This window comes from Erinaceus europaeus, chromosome 9 (genome assembly GCF_950295315.1).
Source record: "Erinaceus europaeus chromosome 9, mEriEur2.1, whole genome shotgun sequence".
Taxonomy (NCBI): domain Eukaryota; kingdom Metazoa; phylum Chordata; class Mammalia; order Eulipotyphla; family Erinaceidae; genus Erinaceus; species Erinaceus europaeus.
In genome coordinates, this window is record NC_080170.1 from 77979014 (window position 1) to 78000982 (window position 21969).

A 21969-nucleotide genomic window follows, 5' to 3' on the forward strand; every position below is an offset into this window, starting at 1 on the left:
GCCTCTCCCTCTTATTTTCTTTTCACCTCAATTAGATAGAAAACTTCAAAACATATGAATACTATTTTTAAAAATCTTTTTAAAAAATATTTATTCCCTTTTGTTGCCCTTGTTGTTTTATTGTTGTAGTTATTGTTGTTGTTAATGATGTCATTGTTGTTGGATAGGACAGAGAGAAATGGAGAGAGGAGGGGGAAGACAGAGAGGGGGAGAGAAAGATAGACACCTGCAGACCTGTTTCACCGCTGGTGAAGTGACTCCCTTGCAGGTGGGGAGCCAGAGGCTTGAATTGGGATCCTTACACAGGTCCTTGCACTTTGCGCCACCTGCACTTAACCCGCTGCTCTACCACCCGACTCCCTGAATACTTTTTAAAAATTATTACTAACTTTATTTATTGGACAGAGACAGCCAGAAATCAAGAGGAAAGGGGGTGATGGAGAGAGAGAGAGACAGAAAGAAACCTGCAGCCCTGCTTCACTCGTAAAGCTTCCCCCTGCAGGTGGAGACCAGGGTCTCAAACCTGGGTCCTTGCAGATTGTAATAATACATGTGCTTAACCAGGTGTGCCACCACCTGGGACCCTGAATACTGTTTTTAAAGAACTAAATTTAAAATACAAAAATTGAATTTTAGTGGGGGAGAGACCTTTATAGTAAAAGATTGAGTTAGTTTTCTATACTACATAGGTCTCTATTTCTATTTAAACATTCTCCAGAAGTCTCTGATTTAATTTTCTTCATGGCTTCCCTTTAGGGTCAGTATCAGAAAGGGACGGAAACAAAATGACCTATCTAATATCCAAATGTAGATGAGAAACAAAATAGATTTTATATGATAGTCATTGACTTGCCAAAGTCATGCAGCTAATAAATGTCAAAGTTGAAACTGAAATCAGCCCTCTTTCTTCCTTTCTTTCTTTCTTTCTTTCTTTCTTTCTTTCTTTCTTTCTTTCTTTCTCTCTCTCTTTCTCTCTTTCTCTCCTTTCATTTATTCTAAGGTCATTCTTGTTCCTGAATAGCTGTTCCTGCCCTTTTTGGGGGTCCATTAGCTTGTATGATAATTTTCCATCCTTTCACTTTGTGTCTGTATTTGTCTTGTTTTGTTAGGTGGGTTGTGTTTTCTGATCCATCTTTTTAATAGGTGAATTCAGGCCATTGACATTTATTGATATTATAGATTGAAGATATTTTAATGCCATTATTCTAGACTTTCCTAGTGTTCTGCTATATGGCATGTTTATGGTGATCTGACTGTTTATAGGAGACCTTTCAGAACTTCTTGCAGGTTAGGCTTGGTGATAGTTGGTTCCTTTAACTGTTGTTTGTCAGAGACTGAATGACAATCTAACAGGATACAGTAGTCTTGGTTGAAAGCCTTACTCATTGAGCACTCAGTAGATATCTTGCCATTCTCTTCTGGCCTGTAGTATTTGTATAGAGAACTCTGCTGCTAATCTTCAGGGTTTTCCTCTGTAGGTGACTCTTTGTTTTTCTCTTGCAGCCTTCAGGATCCTTTCTTTATCCTTATTCCTGTTCATTTTAAATATGATGTGTCCTGTGTCTTTCAGTCTGGGTTAATTCTGTTTGGGGCCCTCCTGAGCTTCTTGAACTGTTATGTCTTTTATCTTGTCTAGAGTAGGGATGTTCTCAGGTATTATGTCCTGTAGAATACTTTCTTCCCCTTCCTCTCTTCTGGCAGGCCAATAATGCTTATATTATTTCCTTTGAAGTCATCCCATATGTCTCTGTTGTTGTTTTCAATATCTCTTAATTTCTTTTTGGGATCTCTTACTTATTTCTTAGTTTTCTTTAATTCATCCTTGATCTTGCTAATTCTGTTTTCTGCCTCACTTAATTCTGTTCTCTCTCCCTCTGTTGTTTTCTATAGCTCAGCTATTTTGTTACCCTGTTCTGATACTGTATTAGCTTGTTCAGCAATTTGTGCTCTTAACTCAATTATTTCAGCTTTCAGCTCTCTGATTACCTTGAGATAGTGTTTTCTTTCAGAATCTCATTTGTTCTTTCCCCATTTCTGATATTACATTCAAAAGCTTTCCTCACTCCTGTAACTATTGCATCAATTGGTGTTTGGATGTTGTCCTTATTCTTATGTGCTTCTACCTTTTGGGGGATTTTATCTGGGCTTCTGTCCAGGTTCATTTCTTCAATGTTTCTTCTTCGTTTAACCATTGTATATGGTATGTTATGAGGCCCCTCTCTCAGTACTTTTCAGTCCACTAATCACACTTGCCTGAATTGACTTGTGTTTAAAGTACGTAAGAGTTCACAGTTGTGGAAATTAATAGTTGTTTCAATGCTATCTCAATCCCTGAGTTGAAGCACAGTGACTGTTAAACTGGCTTATGTTCTTTATCTTCCTGCAGGCTATAGTTAAAAAAAACCTTAGGGCTTTTTAACTATAAGTAGATTTTTTTAGATTCACTCCTGATCAAAAGATAAAACAGGATGTGAAGTAGATAGCACAATGGTTATACAAAGCAACTCCCATTCCCTAAGGGTCTGAAGTCTTGGACCTAATCCCCACCCCACCCCCAGCTGGAGCTGAGCTGAGACAAGCAGTGCTCTGTAGCCCTCTGTTTCTGAATAAATCCTGATTTCTGGGGGAATTACTCACCCTTTTTTTCTAGTTTATCACAAGAAAAATGTGAGAAGGCTCCTACTATATAGCCATACCTCCTGACCACTGGGAGTGTAGATTTTCTCCTAAGTCTCACGGCCAGCTCTCTGCCCCCAAATGTCATTATAGGCTTTCCTTGCTGCTGTTATAGCCCCTGAGGGGCAACAGCAGTGGAGACCCACAGTTGTAAATTGGCAAGGCTTAAGTTCTTCTCCCTTAAGCAGTGTTTTTATTGATGAAACTCAGACTGGAGGTGGTGTTTCAATTGGCAGACTGCCGGACTGGTACCAGCTGCCTCCAAGTAGGTACAAACTTTTAGCCCCTGGAATCTACCAAATTTGGGGGGGGGGGGGAATCTAATGAAGAACCTTAGAATGTTTCTTTCCTTACCTGACATGGTCAGAGAAGAGGAAAAATCCACTGTAGACACAAAGGATGAGGAGATGATGCACTAGAATGTCTTAAGTGGCTGAAATTAAAGCGTGCATGTGTCCAGTATTGATTGAGGTCACTGGTCACTGATCATTCACAATGATCCTAGAGTTACTTATAGAGAGCTGGACCATACCTGGAAAAAAAATCTCATGGAGGCTCCAACTTGCACAGACTAGAAACTGATACTCCAGGCAGGGGCTGGGGGAGGCAAGTGGTGGTACACCCGGTTGAGCACACATGTAAGCATGGGCAAGGACTCCACCTGCAGAGAGGACACTTCATAATAAGGTCTACAGGTGTCTGTCTCTCTCCCTCTCTATCTCCTCTCTGTATATCTCTGTTTTATCAAAATAAAATAGAAAAAAAAAAAAAGAATGGCCACTGGGAGAGGTGTATTCCTAGTGCTGGCACTGAGCCCCAGTGAAAACTCTGGTGGCAATAAAATAAATAAAGTAAAAGCAAAAAGTAAAGAAAACTGAGACCTAAAGGCAGTGAATACCACATGTGCAAAAGTAGTACCAGAAGCAGGTCTTATACTAGGGGCTCCCAGTCTCAGAAAGACTGTTTTAACATTTTAATTCTTTTTTAAAAAAAGTTACTATGTTGAACAATTTCCATTTCCCAAGGCACATAAAAAAAAAAGACATTAAGGTTGTATCTTCTGAGGAGAAAGATGATGCAAAAATGGCCTCTTGGAGCCAGGCCTGGTTGGTTCCACAGCAGTTTGGTGGAAAAGGCCAGTTTGAACTTTCAAGAGACAGTCTGTTCACTCACAGAGGTCTTGGTTTTGCCTTCTATAGCCTCTCCCTCTTGCCTTTCCTGCTGACTGCTTCTAGGCTATCTAGATTAGGGGGACAGAGATTACATATACACATTTAAGAGTTATTGGGGGCTAGCCAGGATAGAAGGGCTTGTTGCTGTTGTTGGGGGGGGGGCGGTATGAGAAAGCTCAATAAGTAGAACAAGCCTTTCATTGCCAGAGACACCAGGGTTGATCCCAGCCACCACATAGGAACACCATAAACAACACCAAAAGGTACTCCATGGATGGTGGGATGTTGCTTTGTGGTCTCTCTTTCTTCTCTTTCAATTATATAGAAATTAAAGAAAATTGGGGAAGAGAAATCTAGTTTATGGGGCTAGGGAGGTACATATGCCCAGGGGCAGAGTACATGAAAGAGGCCCTGAATTTAATCCCTGGGAGATATAGAGGGAGAGAGATTATGAGACTGACCTGCTGCCTACTGCACTAAGGAGGCAGCTCAAGAGGGAGAGAGATAGAATGCAGCACTGCTTCACCAATCATGAAGCTTCTGCTTTGCTGGTGGGAACCAGGAGCTTGAATATGGGTCCTTGCACACTGCAAGTTAGGCATTTTGCCCAAGCACCACTGCCTAGGCCCTCTTTCTTTTAAGGACTTATGGGGGCGGGGGGGGGGGCAGAATGTCAAACAGACATTTGCAGAGTAAATGGTGGTGGGGGGCGAGCTATTTCAGGCTTACCAGTCCTGCACTCTACCCGATGAGTCGTTTCCATCACTTCAGATTATTCCCAACTTTAAAGATAAGCAAATTTAGAGTATAAGTAACATTTTGCTGCTGGAAAGTAAGGAGAATGGCTTCCAGCTCCAGAACCAGCATTTATTTATTTATTTTTAATTTTTTAATATTTATTTTATTTATTTATTCCCTTTTGTTGCCCTTGTTGTTTTATTGTTGTAGTTATTATTGTTGTTGTTGTTGGATAGGACAGAGAGAAATGGAGAGAGGAGGGGAAGACAGAGAGGAGGAGAGAAAGACACCTGCAGACCTGCTTCACCGCCTGTGAAGCGACTCCCCTGCAGGTGGGGAGCCGGGGTTCGAACCGGGATTCTTATGCTGGTCCTTGTGCTTTGCGCCACCCGCGCTTAACCCGCTGCGCTAAAGCCCGACTCCCACCAGCATTTATTTTTATTTTTTAATTTTGCCTAGACAATTTAGCATTTCCTCTGGGTCAAACCAAAATGCACATAATTTATTTCTAATTTTGAAAGTGAACAACTTGCACGGTTCTTTTTCAGGACACCTTGTCGAAAAACCAAGATGTATCCCTGTGAGGAATCAACCTGATTAGTAGCTTTTGACAGCCACAGCAAAGAAGAGGCAATGTTAAAATCTACATTGCCTGTTTCCAGTGTGTGGTCCTCTGTAGTCCTTTAAGAGTGTATTTTCAGGCGGAAAAATAAAAAAGTTTTTTTTTTCTAAACGTGGCTAAGACCCCCTGAAATGGGGCGGGGAGAGAGGGCGAGGAAGACCTGTGGGAGCGCTCGCTTCCTCTGAGAATCCCGCTGGGGCGCAGGTGGGCGTGTCCGCAAGGGTGGCAGATCCATTCCCTGAGCTATATGCAAATTACATGCAAATGTGCGCGTGTGGGTTAGAGTCCACAGTTTGAGCCGGGACAGACAGAGCTCCGCTAAGCTCTAGGTCTCTGGTCCTCTCGCGCCTTCGCCCTTGTGCTTCCATCTGCCGCCTCTGGCGCCGGGGCTGCTCTGCCCGCACCGACCCGCCTTCCCGAACGCGCTTGCCGGCTCGCGGCGCTGCCCGCTGGGCAGCCAGCTGCGGGGTGAGCGCGGCTGCCGCGCTGCGCGCCAACTGCCAAGGCGTCGTTCTGCCGAGCCTTGTGCTCCGCTCCCGGGCCCCTGTAGCCGCGCGGTGAGTGAGCCCTTTGGCGCTTTTGTCTGGAACCGCCGCTGGCAGTTGTGCTGCCTGGGTGGGGGTTAGGAGTCGGGGGTCGGGAGCCATCGGATGTCTGCCCAACTCCAGCATTGGCTAGGGGCTCCTGCGTGTGGAGAGGAGGTGTGTGTGTTCGGAGGTGAGGGGGGTGGTACGCAAAGAGGACGACCGGTCGACCACAGATACTCCACGCAGCCTGGCTCTGCTTTTTGAGAGGTGGGGTGCTCGGGGACTGGGATGTCCCGGCCTCCCGAAGGTGTTCCCAGCCCCAGCTTGACTCCCGGCGGGCCGGGCAGTAAAGGCGACGGCTAGAGCCTTGCAAAAGTGGCGCGTGGCGGGCGGTGCTGCGTTGCTCTGGCTGCTGCCAGTCGGGCTCCTGCACTCAGCGCTGCTTTCTCCACGCTGCGGACGGACAGGCTGGGAGAAACTGCTTCAGAGCTCCTCCCAAAGTGTGGCTGCTCACTCCGCGGACCAAGGGGCTGCTGGCCGCCGCTGCTTCACTGCTCTGGCCCACTATTTTCCCCCTCCCCCATCGAAAGAGACTGCAATAGAGACACCACAGCACCAGAGCTTCCCCTAGTGCCCAAATACTCATGTGGTGGGGGTCTGGGGGCACCTACCTGTGTCTCATGATTGGTAGAGCAGGTGCCCTCCCAGATATGTTATCTCTAAGGCTAGAATTTAAAAAAAAAATGTTATGAGTGCTTTAATATTGATTTGCAAAAATTACAGGATAACAGGTACAATCCTCACTGTTCCCACCACCAGAGTTCTGAATCCCGAATTCCTCCATTGTAAGTTACAGTTGTTCTTTTAAGGTTGCAGATATGGGTTGACTATTATTTCTACAACTAATTTGATCATTTGTTTTTCCTATGGCCCCATATTCTCTTCCTTTCCAAGTCACACATAGACCTATTAGTACATCCAAATGTCCCTCCCCTTTTCCTCTTCTCTCTCCGGGTTCTAATGGAGTTGGAGTTCAGAGCCCTCTGGCCATCTTCCCTCTATCACGTCTCCCCCACTGAGAGTATGGACCAAAATTCTTTATGGGGTGCAGAAGAAGGGAGGTCTGTTTTCTGTAGTTGTTTCTCTGCTGGACATGAGCACTGGCAGATCGATCCATACCCCCAGCCTGTTCCTATCTTTCCCTAGTGTGGTAGGGCTCTGGAGAGGTGAAATTCCAGGACACATTGGCAATGTTGTCTGCTCAGAGAAGTCAGGTTGGAAACATGATAGCATCTGCAACTTGGTGCTGAAAGGCAGAAAGGAACAGGAACCAAAAAGTAGAAACAGAGCAGACGAGAATAGGAATCTTAGGGTGGAGAGAAGCTAGGAAGTCCATTTTAGGCATGTTCTTAGGAACCCACTACTATGGTAGTTTTTGCTAATATCAAACTCATATGGTAGTATGAGTTTGATATTAGCTATATGGAGTTGGACAAAAATATTGTCTGAGAGGATGGTGTCAGAGTAGAGAATAGGGCTAGAAAGTTGGATTAGGGTAGAGGACAGCTTCCAATGTTGAAAAAAAAAATCTATGAATAAAATTAACTGTTTACCCCATCCATACGGCTAGAATTTTTTGGAGTGGCATTTCAGATGTATAGATGGGCTGATGGGGAAATGTTTTCTTTTCTTTTTTCTTTTTAAATATTTACTTGTTGGATAGAGATGGAGAGACAGGGGAGATAGGAAGAGAAACTCGTGCAGCACTGCTTCACTGCTCAGGAAGCTTCCTCCTGCAGGTGCGGGTTGGGGGGCTTGAACTGGGGTCCTTGGGCATGGTAATGTGTGCTCAACTGAATATACTGCTGAGTGGAAGAGGTTTTCTAGAAGCTCTTTTGTGTGTGTGTGTGTGTGTGTGTGTGTGTGTGTGTAGGGGTTGGTGGCAGGGGTTTGAGGAGGGAGAGCACCCTCTACACTAGGTTTGGGGAACATCCAACCTTGAGCCTATCAGGCCAACAAAATCATCTGGTCTGAACTTGCCAGGGCAACTGGATTTTTTTTTTATGGCAATTTAAGTGCTAAATTTTAAGTTGATAATTTTGTATGACCATAAGTGATATAATAAATATCTACATGGCCTTTGACAGGAAAAATGTTTCTCACCCCTGTTCTACATCATCATCTGAAAGAAAAAAAGGTTCAGCTTCTTTGGGCATAAAGGGGGTAGAAGTACCTCAGGGGGTGTCAACCTGGAGAGTGGGCATAGTGCCAGGTCTGGATCACTGTCACCACCCTTCTCCTCCCCATGTTCAGGTGTCCCCAGCTGTAGAGTGCCTGCTTTGGAGGTTCCATCCCATTCTAAAGTCTCCCTTGTCTTAGTGAATTTTCTTTTGGGGGGAGGGATAAAAATTCACAATTTGTCAATAATTTGTTTTCAAGTTGGGCGGTGGTGAGGGCTTGAAAGGACTGTTTGAGAACACCTATTTCAAAACATCAGGCATCCACTGTACAAGACTCTGGAGGAAGTATGAGTACTTTTGATAACCTTATGATTGTCTAAAAAACTATGTCAGGTTCCAGTAAAATAGCTTTTGTTTTTATTAACTTAAAAAATTTAATATTTATTTATTACCTTTTGTTGCCCTTGTTTTATTGTTGTAGTTCTTATTGTTGTTGTTGTTAGATAGGACAGAGAGAAATGGACAAAGGAGGGGAAGACAGAGGGGGAGAGAAAGATAGACACCTGCAGACCTGCTTCACACCTATGAAGTGACCACCCTGCAGGTGGGGAGCCAGGGGCTCGAACCGGGATCCTTGCTCTGGTCCTTGAGCTTTGTGCCATGTGCGCTTAAACTGGTGTGCTACTGCCTGACTCTCTGTTTTTAAACTTTTTTTTTTATCTTTTTAACTTTTAAAAAATTTTATTTAAGAAAGAAGACATTAACAAAAATAAAACCATAGGATAGGAGGCGTACAACTCCACACAATTCCCACCACCCAATCTCCATATCCCATCCTCTCCCCTGATAGCTTTCCCATTCTCTGTTCCTCTGGGAGTATGGACCCAGGGTCGTGGGTTGCAGAAGGTGGAAGGTCTGGCTTCTGTAATTGCTTCCCCGCTGAACATGGACGTTGACTGGTCGGTCCATATTCCCAGTCTGCCTCTCTTTCCCTAGTATGGTGGGTCTCCTGGGAAGCGGGACTACAGGACATATTGGTGGGGTAGTCAGTCCAGGAAAGTCTGGTCGGCATCATGCTGGCATCCAGAACCTGGTGGCTGAAAAGAGAGTTAGCATACAAAGCCAAACAAATTGTTGAACAATCATGGACCTAAAGGCTGGAATAGTGCAGATGAAGTGTTGGGGGGTACTCACCGCAGACTCTTGTGTACTTCTGCTTTCAGGTATATATTTTTCCCTGATTTATGGACACGTGTGAACATATGCTCTATCTCAGGGGACCTGGTCTATATCTAGGTTTGGGGACTTTATTGGGGAGTGGACCACCTGGAATGGAATTAGAGAATACCATGAAAGGAAAGGTCTCACCCGAGTGATGAAGCTGAAGGGTTCATTCCACACCTGAAGTCTTTGGACACAGTCTGAAGTGAAGCATGCTGGGGTGGGACTCATTGCCTTGATTAGGTTGCAATCAGCAGATGCAATATTATTGGATATGCATTGAGAGAAGCATGCAGGAAAGTGGGCCTCACCCTAAGGTTCCAGGACTGGGGGAAATATAGGCTCTATAGTGGAAATGTGAGGTTCCTGCTGTCTTAGGGTTCAAGAAGACAATGGATTGTTATTGTTATCATCACATTATTTGGTAATTGGGTTAACTTTGAAAAGTCTCTTTGTTAGGGTTTGTTCTATAATACCTAGCATCTTGTATATAGCTGTACCACTGGTTGCTTCTGTTCTACCTGGTCTAGACTTTTGAGAGAGTCCACATATCAAAGACTCAGCCTATGTATTAAAAAGACTCAGTCTGTGTTTTAAAAAGTTTGAGACATATGATCAGTCTTCCCCCCTCATATTAATTAAATAGTGGTTTATATGATTATACTTTAATAGGAGTGCACATAAACATCCATTTCCACCACCAAAAGACTGTGTCCCATCCCACCCCCACTGCCCCGGGAGGCTGAATGTCCACCTTCCTTCTCACCACAGGGTTTTTACTTTGGTGCCCTACTCTCGATTTAATCAGATCCTGTTTTAGTTTCCCTTTCTGTTCTTCTTTCTCCACTTCCGTTGATGTGATGTTATGTTATGTTATGTTATGTTATGTTATGTTATGTTATGTTACGTTGTGTTATGTTGTGTTATGTTAGTCATCCCATACTCATCTTTATCTTTCTGACTTAGCTCACTTAACATAATTCCTTCTAGCTCCATCCAAGATGGGTCAGCTAAGGTGGGTTCATTGTTCTTAATAGCTGCATAATACATAATGGTGTGTATATACTACAGCTTTCTCAGCCACTCATCTGTTGTTGGGCACCTGGGTAGCTTCCAGGTTTTACCTATTATGAATTGTGCTGCTATGAACTAGGTGTAAACATATCTTTTTGATTGGGCCTTATGGAATCCTTGGGGTATATCCCCAGGAGAGGAATTACTGGGTTATATGGAAGGTCTATGTCTAGTTTTGTGATAGTTCTCCAGACTGCTCTCCAGAGAGGCTGGACCCATTTACATTCTCACCAGCAGTGCAGAAGGTTCCTCCCCCCCCCAACAGCCTCTCAAGCATTTGTTGCTGTTGTCCTTTTTGATGTATGCCATTCTCACAGGAGTGAGGTGGTACCTCAATGTTGTCTTTATTTGCATTTCTCTGACAATCAATGACCTGGAGCAGTTTTTCATATGTTTGTTAGCCTTTTGGATCTCCTCTGAAGTGAATGTCTTGTTCATATCCTCTGCCCGTTTTTGGATGGAGTCATTTGCTTTTTTGGTGCTAAGTTTGCTGAGCTCTTTGTATATTTTGGTTATTAGTCTCTTGTCTGATGTATGGCATGTGAAGATCTTCTCCCATTCTGTGAGGAGTCTCTTTGTGTGATAGTTTCTTTGGCTGTGCAGAAGCTTTTCAATTATAACTTTTTAAAAAAATATTTATTTACTCCCTTTCGTTGTCCTTGTTGTTGTCATTATTATTATTGATGTCATCGTTGTTGTTGGATAGAACAGAGAGAAATAGAGAGAGGAGGGAAAGACAGAGGGGGGAGAGAAAGATAGACACCTGCATACCTGTTTCACAACTTGTGAAGCAACTCCCCTGCAGGTGGGGATCTAGGGGCTCGAACTGGGATCCTTACACCGATCCTTGCACTTTGCACAATATGCGCTTAACCCGCTGCACTACTGCCCGACTCCCTTTATTGACTTTTAATCGTCCTCTTTTCTTTTAAATTCTTGACCCCTCTTCCTTCCCTTAGTTTTAGTCTCTTTCCCAGCCCTGCACACTGCAGCAACTTTGGAGGGTGAGGTTTCTGACCCTGCAGTGCCCTAAACCAACATAGAATGTTCTTTCTGGTGCTTAGAGTGAGGCTGACCCATTTGCTGTACACCCTCAACCCCCAATGACCAAGAGCCTATAGTCAGCAGGTAGGAGCCCTGGCAGTTGGCCCTGGATGAGGAGTGGCTGGCTGCTGGGATGGGTAATGGGTTCACTGGGGACTTTAACTAGGATGTACATGTCTGTCTCCGATTTGAAAAGGATACCAGATCATATGAGAGTGCAACAGAGAGACACCACAGCACCAGAGCTTCCCCCAGTGCCATAGTACTGCCATATGGTGGAGGGCTGGGGGCTCCAACCTGTATCTTTTTTTTTTTTAATTTTTTTTAAATATTTGTTTTATTTATTTATTCCCTTTTGTTGCCCTTGTTGTTTTTTTATTGTTGTAGTTATTATTGTTGTTGTCGTTGTTGGATAGGACAGAGAGAAATGGAGAGAGGAGGGGAAGACAGAGAGGAGGAGAGAAAGATAGACACCTGCAGACCTGCTTCACCGCCAGTGAAGCGACTCCCCTGCAGGTGGGGAGCCGGGGTTCAAACCGGGATCCTTATGCCGGTCCTTGTGCTTTGCGCCACCTGCGCTTAACCCGCTGCGCTACAGCCCGACTCCCCCAACCTGTATCTTATGATTGGGAGAGCAGGTGCCCTCCCCTGTATGCTATCTCCAAGGCTAGAATTATTTTTTAAAAAAATGTATTAGTGATGTTATATTGATTTATGCTGGGCTAGCTTCGTGGGCAGGAGACAGAGGTGACCAGAGACTCATGGCTGAGCTGTACGCAGTATCTCTTTATTCATGTGGAACGCAGCACAATCTAAGCTATCTAAACTATATATAATCACAATTCTGTCCTTATATATATACTCACCAAGTAGGGTGGAAACAGGATGTGACATACAGAGGGTGGAGCAAAAAGAGACTGGTGCAAATCAGGGTATACTACGAGAGGGGGCGGAGCAAAAAGGCATCATGAATCAATGGGGATTAAACCAATGCCCTGCAGGCAGGGTGGTGCTTAGTTAACAGTGGTTTATGTAAATAGAATATAGTGTTAAGCAGGGGGGATTAAACCAATGAAACAGAAAGGGTTTTAGAAGCAGAATTAGAAGCATACCAACAGATGTTTAAAATTATAAGATAACAGGGGTACAACTCAACTGCTAAGCATGGGTTTAGTTCATCCAGTGTTGAAATATCTATGCTGGTCCATATGCTTTTCCTCATTTGGTTTATTTTATGCAATAACTGGGTAGCTGAAGAGCGGGATAGCTGGGGCCTTGGAATAGTGCTACCCATATTATTATTATTTATTTGTTATGAGAGTTTCTGACCCTCTTATCAGAGATTCTTTTCTGGGGGCTAGGGGGTGTCAAATCTTGGTGTATTATAGAGGGCAGACTAGAACTCTCTGAAGGCCCTGGTCTAATTTTAAGTCTCAGTGTATGCAACTGTTGCCTGCAACTTTGCAGACGGGTTTGTTTGCAGGGGCCCTGGCTGGTATTTGCAGGAAGTTTGCTGCAAAGACTAGTCAGTCACAAAGGAGGCAGGCCAGAGATGATGCTGAGGGAAGAGACCCTAGCAGAGTTTAACGTGGGGGAAGAGTCTTCCTGAGCCTCAGAGGAACAGATTGTGAATGCTCTGGGATTATTTGTACTCAGTTTTTAATCCTACTACTTTTTTTTTTCTTGAAAGTATGAGTTGAGAGTATGTGAAACAGTTAGTTTTTTTTTTTAATTTATTTTTTATTTAAGAAAGGATAAATTAACAAAACCATAGGGTAGAAGGGGTACAATTCCCACCACCCAATCTCCATATCCCACCCCTTCCCCTGATAGCTTTCCCATTCTCTATCCCTCTGGGGTCGTTGTGGGTTGCAGAAGGTGGAAGGTCTGGCTTCCCCGCTGAACATGGGCATTGACTGGTCGGTCCATACTCCAAGTCTGCCTCTCTCTTTCCCTAGTAGGGTGGGTCTCTGGGGAAGCAGAGCTCCAGGACACATTGGTGGGGTCTTCAGTCCAGGGAAGCCTGGCCAACATCCTGATGGCATCTGGAAGTTTTGAGAATATAGCCTGACTTGTGGTAGGGATCCAGAGGCCCCATGAACATGTGGAATGTCTTTCTGAGAACAACACTTGGTATTCTGGAATTATATACTCAGACACTTGGAAGCCTACATGAGTTTTCCTAATTCAAATCAACATACACATGTTGAAAAATTGTTCATTCTTAAAATCTAGCTGTCTGTGAGTATCCCCCTAACACTTCCTCTCCACTATTCCAACCTTTGGGTCCATGATTGCTCAACAATTTGTTTGGCTTTGTATATTAACTCTCTTTTCAGCCACCAGGTTCCAGATGTCATCAGGATGCCGGCCAGGCTTCCCTGGACTGAAGACCCCACCAATGTGTCCTGGAGCTCAGCTTCCCCAGAGACACACCCTACTAGGGAAAGAGAGAGGCAGACTGGGAGTATGGACTGACCAGTCAATGCCTGGGTTCAGCGGGGAAGCAATTACAGAAGCCAGACCTTCCACCTTCTACGACCCACAATGACTCTGGGTCCATGCTCCCAGAGGGATAGAGAGTGGGAAAGCTATCAGGGGAGGGTGTGGGATATGGAGATTGGGTGGTGGGAATTGTGTGGAGTTGTATCCCTCCTACCTTATGGTTTTGTTAATTAATCCTTTCTTAAATAAAAAAAAAATCTAGCTATCTACCTTCTGAACCCCATAAAGATCTTTGGTCCATACTCCCAGAGGGATAAAGAATAGAGAACTTCACATATATATGGAATTGTACTCCTCTTATCCTGTGTGCTCTTGTTGATAATTATTAAGTCAATATAAAAATTATTTTACATTTTTAAATAAAATCACTTTCTTCTTTAAAAAAAGAAAAGAATAGGGAACCTTGCAATGAAGGGGGTGGGTTATGGAACTCTGGTGGTGGGAATTGTATGAAGTTGTACCCCCTTCTTATCCCACAATCTTGTCAATCATTAAGTCATTCATAAAATAAAATAAAATAAAATAAAATAAAATGAAAATCTGCCTGTATTTCCTGTAAGAGTAGTGAAATTTGGAGCATGACACTTAGAACATCACCTTTCCCAACAGAAGACATTCTCCTAGCCCAACTGATTATTATGTCTTTTTCCTCTGACAGAGAATGTTGCCTGAGGCCACAGATGTGTCCATTTGAATGGGAAACATGAGTGGCATATGAGCTTAGACTCTAGGGGCCACCTAATATAATTCAGAGTAAGGACACTGCAGCCATACTGTGACAGGTTCCCAGACCATATAACTTTTGTTTCCTCACCAATTCTCCTGCTTCCTGCCTCATATTCATAGAAAGGAGAGAGTGCTCAGTGGAGTCTGCCAAGGAACCACACTCACTTATCCCACTTGTGCTGTTCTACATTTGCTTCTCTGTATTTTTTTTTTTAATTTAGGCTTCATACTGTCCTGTTTGTCTCAAGCCAACATGTTGAGCAAGTACAGTTCTCACTAGAGTCTAATATGTTCATCACTAAAGGCCAGCAGAGGCATCCTTCCTACCCTGCTATATGTGCCTGATGTGCCAGGGCTTCTACCCTTGTGTAATAGTGAAAGCCAGCCCTGTGAGTCTAGAGTGGGAGGAGGGCTAGTAAGCATTGCTTCCTTTTTGCAGTTTGTGGGATGGGGAGAAGACTGGTTGTTTTAAAAAAAAATTATTAGTGATTTAATATAGATTTACAAAATTACATGTCAACAGGGATATAATTCCATACTAATACTAGATTCCACCAGAGCTATGAATCCCCAAAGCCTTCATTACAAGCCACAGCAGTTCTCCCAAGGTTGCAGACAAGGGTTAACTGGAGATGGAGTGCAGAGCCCTCTTATTCTCTTCCTCCTATCACTTCTCCCCCACTGGGAGCATGGATCAAAATTGTTTTTGGGGTACAGAAGGTAGGAGTTCTGGCTTCTGTAATTGCTTCTCCTCTGGATATGGGCATTGACAGGTTGATCTATACCCTCAAGGACTGGGTCTGTGTGCACACCACTTATTTTCATTGCCCTCCTGCTTCCTTTTCCTGGGTGTCTGGAGGTTAATGCTCACAATGGGTACCCCTAGTAGGGAACTGTGAGACTTTCTGTTTATATTCAGCTGCTATTCCCACCCTCCACCACTGGCACTTTTGTCCTCCTTTTTTCCCTCCTCTTTCCCCTCCTCTCTTCTCTTGGGTCCTTGAGTGCAGAGCCCTCTGGAGACAAAAGAAAAGGGATGAGGAGAGGATTTTCTTTCTTTCAGATCTGCTTCTCTATTTCCCTTCACCCCTGGCTCTTCCCTCCCCCTCCCCAGATCTAACTCTGGTTGTCAATCCAGGACCTTAGTTGTTTTTGAACATTTTAGAAACTAAATACCTAAAGTTCTGAGCTTTCATAGTTGGCTATGCCATTTGCTTTGTTTCAGAATGAGATTTCTAGTACAGAATAGCTCTCCTGATTTGGGGAAGAAATAGCACGGGGGTAGAATGTGATCTTTGGTGTTGGGTTCAGGGCCACCCCTTTCGCTGTCAGACTGAATGCTTTTAGGTATGATGCTTAGCCTCTGTGAATGACTGTAGTTCCTTATCTGACAGTGAGGTAAGAAAAGTTAAATGAGCCTGTGAATATAAGCAACAGGCACAACACAAAGTGTAACTATTGCCATACACCTGGAGTAGTATTCTCTGTGGCTATTATGTACTCCTATTCACCTAGACCTGTGGAGGCTTATAAAACAAAGGAAGTATGTCCATGAAACTTTGGATCTCTATGGGGGAAGTAACTAACATGTATGAAGTAATTAGGAAACTGGGACAAGTTCTGTGATAGAGACTCAATTTGGGAAATTAAGGGTGGCAAGAAATTCAGGAGCTAGGTGTAGTTAGGGAAGACCTCAAAGATGATGGGAAGGAGGAGGAGGGTAAGGAAGAGGAGGAAGGGCATGGACTGGGAGTGTGGGCATTGGCTATGAGAGAGGAAGATGGGGAACACTAGGCTCCAGTTTCTAGAAACTCTCAGTTCCTCCGTTGATGGAACCTAGTGCAACACCTTTGACCCTGTGGTAAAGCTCTCAGCCATGCAGGCCTTCTTGCCCTGAGATTTATGTAGGGGTGGTTTTCATTTTAGACTTGTTTTCCCAGTGCTACCCAGAATATTCCTGGAAGTGATTTGTTTTCATTTTATGCTAGACCGAAAACAATGAGAAGCAAATCTTTAGTTAGAGTGAAAGCCCAGCCTCATGGGAGACTTTTGGGTTCCCTGGATTTTGTGTGCTTTCCTTGTGTTTCATTTGTTGCAGTTGATTTCCTAATTCTGACATGGTGGACTTTTTAGGTGGAGACCTATCCTTCTGACATCTGTACTGTCCTGAAGTAGAACTCATGGTCTCAGAAGTCAGGGGATTTTCAGAACCAGAACCAGCCAAACTTGTTCTCACATTGCTCTGTGAGAATATGGAGGATGGCCATGGGGTGGGAATGTCTGACTGAGGCCAGAGATGTGGATGTAACTTGATTCCATCATCTGCTCCTCCTGGTTCCCCAGAGCCTTTGAAGACTGTAGTTTAGTCAGATGTGCCCTGGGGAACAGAGATGAATGTTCCCTCTTTTATCTAGCTCAACTGTTATCACCACCATCTATCTGTCTGTCAGAACCTCTGTGTATCTCAGATCTGCCTACACAAATTCCACCTCCCCTTAAAATTCTGGCCCCTCAAACCTAATATGAAGACTTGACACCTATGGCAGACACCTATGGCAGGCACCTGGGTCTTCCTTGTTTGGGTCATCATTGCCAGGATCTCTCCCCTTTATGCACAGTCTGAGGCCTTGGTCATCTCCACTGATCTTGGCAAGAGTGGTTCTCCCTTTTTAGAGCTAAACTAGATGTAATGGCTTCCAACAAAGTGTGAAAAATCAGGAAGAGGCTGTGTTTGGAGTGTTTCCCAGGTCTCTACATGTGCATCTGTAAACGGTGACTGGCCCTTCTTTGCTTTACCTGAGGAGGCTGTGGGCAGGTAAGTAACTGTTATCAGTAAAGGAGTTGGTATTGTACAGTGTTCTATTTGGCTGTGAATTCCTGGAGTCAGACACCGTTGTGCCAAGAGGTCAGCTGGGCAGTGAATTCCTGAGGGCAAAGGCCATGATTCATCTTTGTGCTCTTTTAGTATGTGACAACCACAAGTGCATAGTACATTGGGTTGAAGAATAGGCTGATAGGCAAAGTGGAAATATTCAACAGAAAATTTCAAAGAACTTCCTGTCTGCTGCTCCATAAAAAGGCACTTTAATATTGCTTTTTTCAGAATGTCATGTAAATGGGTTCACATATTATGTAGCTTTTTTAGGTTGCCTTCCTTCACTTGGTTTAATGTATTTGTGATTCATCCATGGTGGGAGTGTCAGTAGATCACTTCTTTGATTACTTCATTGAATAAATATATTGGAATGTGCTTCTCTGTTCACCAATTGGAGGTTGTTTAGGTTATTTCCAGTTCAGGGCATACTTTGACTAGTTGTGTACATGATTTTATGTGAATTTTAAGTTTTTGTTTCACTCAGGTAAATATATTGAGGTAGGGAGTTGGGCAGTAGTGCAGTGGGTTAAGCGCACATGGCGCGAAGCACAAAGACCAGCATAAGGATGCTGGTTTGAGTCCCAGCTCCCCATCTGCAGGGCCCCTGGTTGCTTCACAAGCAGTGAAGCAGGTCTGCAGATATCTTTCTCTCCCCCTTTCTGTCTTCCCCTCCACTCTCCATTTCTCTCTGTCCTACCCAACAACAATAACATTAATAACATCAATAATAATAACCACAACAAAGATAAAAAACAACAAGGGCAATGAAAAAAAAAAAGGGAAAAATAGCCTCCAGGAGCAGAATTGTGGTGCAGGCACTGAGCCCCAGCAATAACTATGGAGGCAAAATATACATATACATTTATATATATGGAGAGAGAGAGAGAGAGGTAGAATTGCTGATTGGTATGGGGGTTAGTGCTTACATGCCTCCACCATTCCTGGTGGCCATTTTTTCTTTCCTTTTTATTTCGTTTTGATAGAGAATATGGACAGAAATAGGGAGAGAGACCAAGAAGAAAGACACTTGCAGCACTGCTCCACTATTCATGAAGTTTCTTCCCTATAGTTGGGGACCAGGGGCTTGAACCCAAGTCCTCACATAAGATAACACATGCAGTCTACTGCGTGAGCCACCACCTGGCCCTTCATTTCACATTCCCACTAACAGTGTATGAAGATAATGGTTTTCACATCCTTGTCAATGTTTGTGTGATATTATGATTTATAATAAATATATATTTGGTCCTTAGTCCCTTTTCTGGTACAGAGATCCCAAAGCTCTTGGAATTTCTTTGAGAGGAGAATGATAAAACAAGCTTTTTGTTACGTTAAAGAAGCAGCTTTAGGTAAGTGCCTAAGGGCAGAGATTGGTTGCCAAGAGAACTAACCTCTTGGAGGGTTGGAACTTTCAGCTCATCCATTTACATTTATTTACTCACTTATTATTATTATTTTAAATTGCCAGTAGGCATCAGGGTTATCACTGAGGCTCAGTACCAGCATTAGGAATCCACTGTTCTAGGTGGCCCCTTTTTTTTCCCTTTTCTTTTTCTTTGGTAGGACAGAGAGAAATTGAGAGTGTAGGGGAAGTTAGAGAGGGAGAGAGAAAGATCAAGTCATCCCTCATGAGGCTTCCACCTGCTGGTAGGGACCAAGGACTTAAACTCAAGCCCTTGAGCATGGTAATGTATGTGCTCAACTGTGTGCACCACCTCTCAGACCCTTCCATTCACCTTTAGAGACAGGAGAAGGGCTGGAGATTCAATCATTCCCCAGTGGTTAATGATTTAACCAATCATGCCTGTATAACGAAGCCTTCACCAAAACCCTGGGTTTGTAAAGTTTAGCGGACACATGGGGATTTAAGGGAGAATAGGACCTCTGAAGAGGGCATGGAGTCCCTGTGCCCTTTCCCAAGTTGCATCTTTTTCATTTGACTGTGCCTGAACTATATCTGTTTATAATAAATCAGCAATGTAGCAAGTAAAATGTTTTTCTGGATTCTGTGATCCACTCTAGCAAATTAATGAAACCCAGTTGGGGTTACTGGAATCCCCAATCTTTAGCTGACTGATCATCAGCAGAGGTGACTGGACTTGAAAGTGGCATCTGAAGTGGGGTCTCACTTATTTGTGATTCTACATCTCTCAAATTGACTCCCCCCCCATTTTATTTCAGATACAGACAGAGAGGGGGAGACATCATAGCACCACTCTACTATCCATGGAACTTCCCCAGGTGCTAAGGCACCCTTGTGATATCATAGCTCAAACTCAGGACTCTGCAAATGTTAAAGCTGGTACTCTACCAGGTGAGCTATATCTTTGCCCCAGAAGTTTTAGTTTTCAGTCCAGTTTAACTTTTGTTTATTTCTTTTGCTTCAATATGTTCATTTTGTTCTAAAGAATGAATTAAACAGGAGTGATGAAAGCAAGTATTGCATTATTTCCAATCTTAAGATTGATGCTATTATAGTCAATGTTGATGTTAGCGGAAGGATATTTTAAGATGTTTTTTATCTGGTTGAGTAACTTTCCTTCTACTGCTAGTTTTCTGATATATATATATATATATATATATATATATATATATATATATATATATATAATTTATTCCCTTTTGTTGCCCTTGTTTTATTGTTGTAGTTATTAATGTTGTTGTTATTGATGTCATCGTTGTTAGATAGAAAAGAGAGAAATGGAGAGAGGAGGGGAAGACAAGGAGGGGGAGAGAAAGATAGACACCTGCAGACTTGTGAATCGACTCCCCTGCAGGTGGGGAGTTGGGGGCTCAAACCGGGATCCTTACGCTGGTCCTTGCACTTCGCACCACTGTGCTTAACCCACTGCGTTACCACCTGAATCCCTAGTTTTCTGATATTTTAAAAAATATTTCATTCTTTATTTTTATGATAGAGGATAAGAGACAAGAGGAGAAGAGATTAGTGCACTTTCTTCTCTGGCAAGTGCTGAGGGTTGAACCTTGAGCCTCTGAGACCTCAGGCACACAAGTCCTGTGCTCTAATGTTGAGATCTCCCTTGTCCTATTACTTTATTTTTTTTGTATGAGATATTGCCTTTTTTCAAGTGCTTTTTGTTTTTTAATCTTCTGAGATGAACTTTTTTTCCTTTTCTTTTGTCCTGTGTTGGCAAACTTTTCCTTAAAGGGTCAGTGTCTTAGTCTGTTCAGGCAGCTTTAATGAAAAAATCACATGGGGGCCAGGTGGTGATGCACCTGGCTAAGTGCACATATTACCATATGCAAGAACCCAAGTTTGAGCCCCCCTCCCTACCCTACTCCCTACCTGCAGAGGGGATGCAGGTAGAGCAGGTCTGCAAATACCTAATTTTTTTTCTCTTCTACATCCCCCTTGTCTCTCAGTTTCTCTCTGTCCCTGTTAAATAAAATAGAAAGCAAAAAAAAAAAAAAAGTCACTGGGGGAGTGGTTGATTGTGCCTGCACTAAACCCTGGTGGTAATTAAAAGAAAAAAAAAAGAAAGCAAAGAAAAGTCACAGATAGAGTAGCTTATGAACAACAATTTATTGGTCACCATTCTGGGGGATGAGAAATCTAAGATCAGAGCAGGATATGACTCACCTGGTAGAATACAAACTTCACCATGCACAAGGGTCAGGGTTTGAACCCCACCTGGCCATCTCTTTATTTTACTCAGTAGAATCACCTGTAGTTCTATCCATTTTGTTCCAAATGATATAATCTCATTCTTTTTGATTTTGGAATAGTGTTTCATTGAATATATATCCCACCACTTCTTTTTTTAAAAAATATTTTTATTTATTTATATATTGTGTGGCCCAGAGTAAAATGTTCCAGAGACAGAGAAACTGTCTCATGATGAAACAGTAGAGGCTTTGGCAAACCTCTTCATAAGTAGAAGAGAAGACCATAGTGCATAGGTAGGCAAAGTCTTCACTTATCTGGGAGTTGCGCAGGTCCAGTCCCACATTGTAGCACCATAGGTTGTTTTCGACGGGTTATGTCGTTTTCGCCGGGCTGGCTTCATGGGCGGGTAACAGATGACCAGGGACTCATGGTTGAGCTGTAGGCAGTATCTCTTTATTCATTCAGGACGCAGCCCAATCTAAGCTGAGCTAAGCTAAACTCAAGGTACTGTAAAACTCACAATGCTGTCTTTATATATATATACTTGCCAAGTAAGGTGGAAACAGGATGTGACATAGACAGGGTGGAGAGAAAAGTGACTGGTGAAAATCAGAGTGTGACAAGGAGGGGGTGGAGCAGGTGAGAATCCTATCACTGAACCACCAATGCCCTGGAGGGAGGGTGGTACTTGTTAACAGTGGTTATGTAAATAGAATAGTGTTAAGCAGGGGGGATTTAAACCAAATGAAACAGAAGGGGTCTCATGCATACCAACAATATTGCATAGAAGCAGAGAGGAATTGAGAGGGAGAGAGACAGAGAGACACCTGCAGCCCTGTTTCACCACTCATGAAACTTTCTCCCTGTAGGTGGGGAGTGGGGGCTTGAACCTGGGTCCCTGCTCACCGTAATATGCGCTTAGCCAGGTGCACCACCACCCGGCCCCTATCCTACCACTTTTTAATCTAGTCATCTGTCCTC

The 21969-nt window shown here is 43.5% G+C and overlaps 1 protein-coding gene across 1 annotated transcript in view; it reads left to right on the forward strand.

Moving 5' to 3' along the window:
• Window positions 1-5537: 5537 nt before the first annotated feature.
• The window catches only part of MYLK (myosin light chain kinase), a 348762-nt gene continuing 332330 nt past the window's right edge, over window positions 5538-21969 (forward strand). The window contains exon 1 of the mRNA XM_007528900.3: window positions 5538-5765. The gene's annotated coding sequence lies outside the window, so the exon portion shown is untranslated. The remainder of the gene's footprint in view (window positions 5766-21969) is intronic.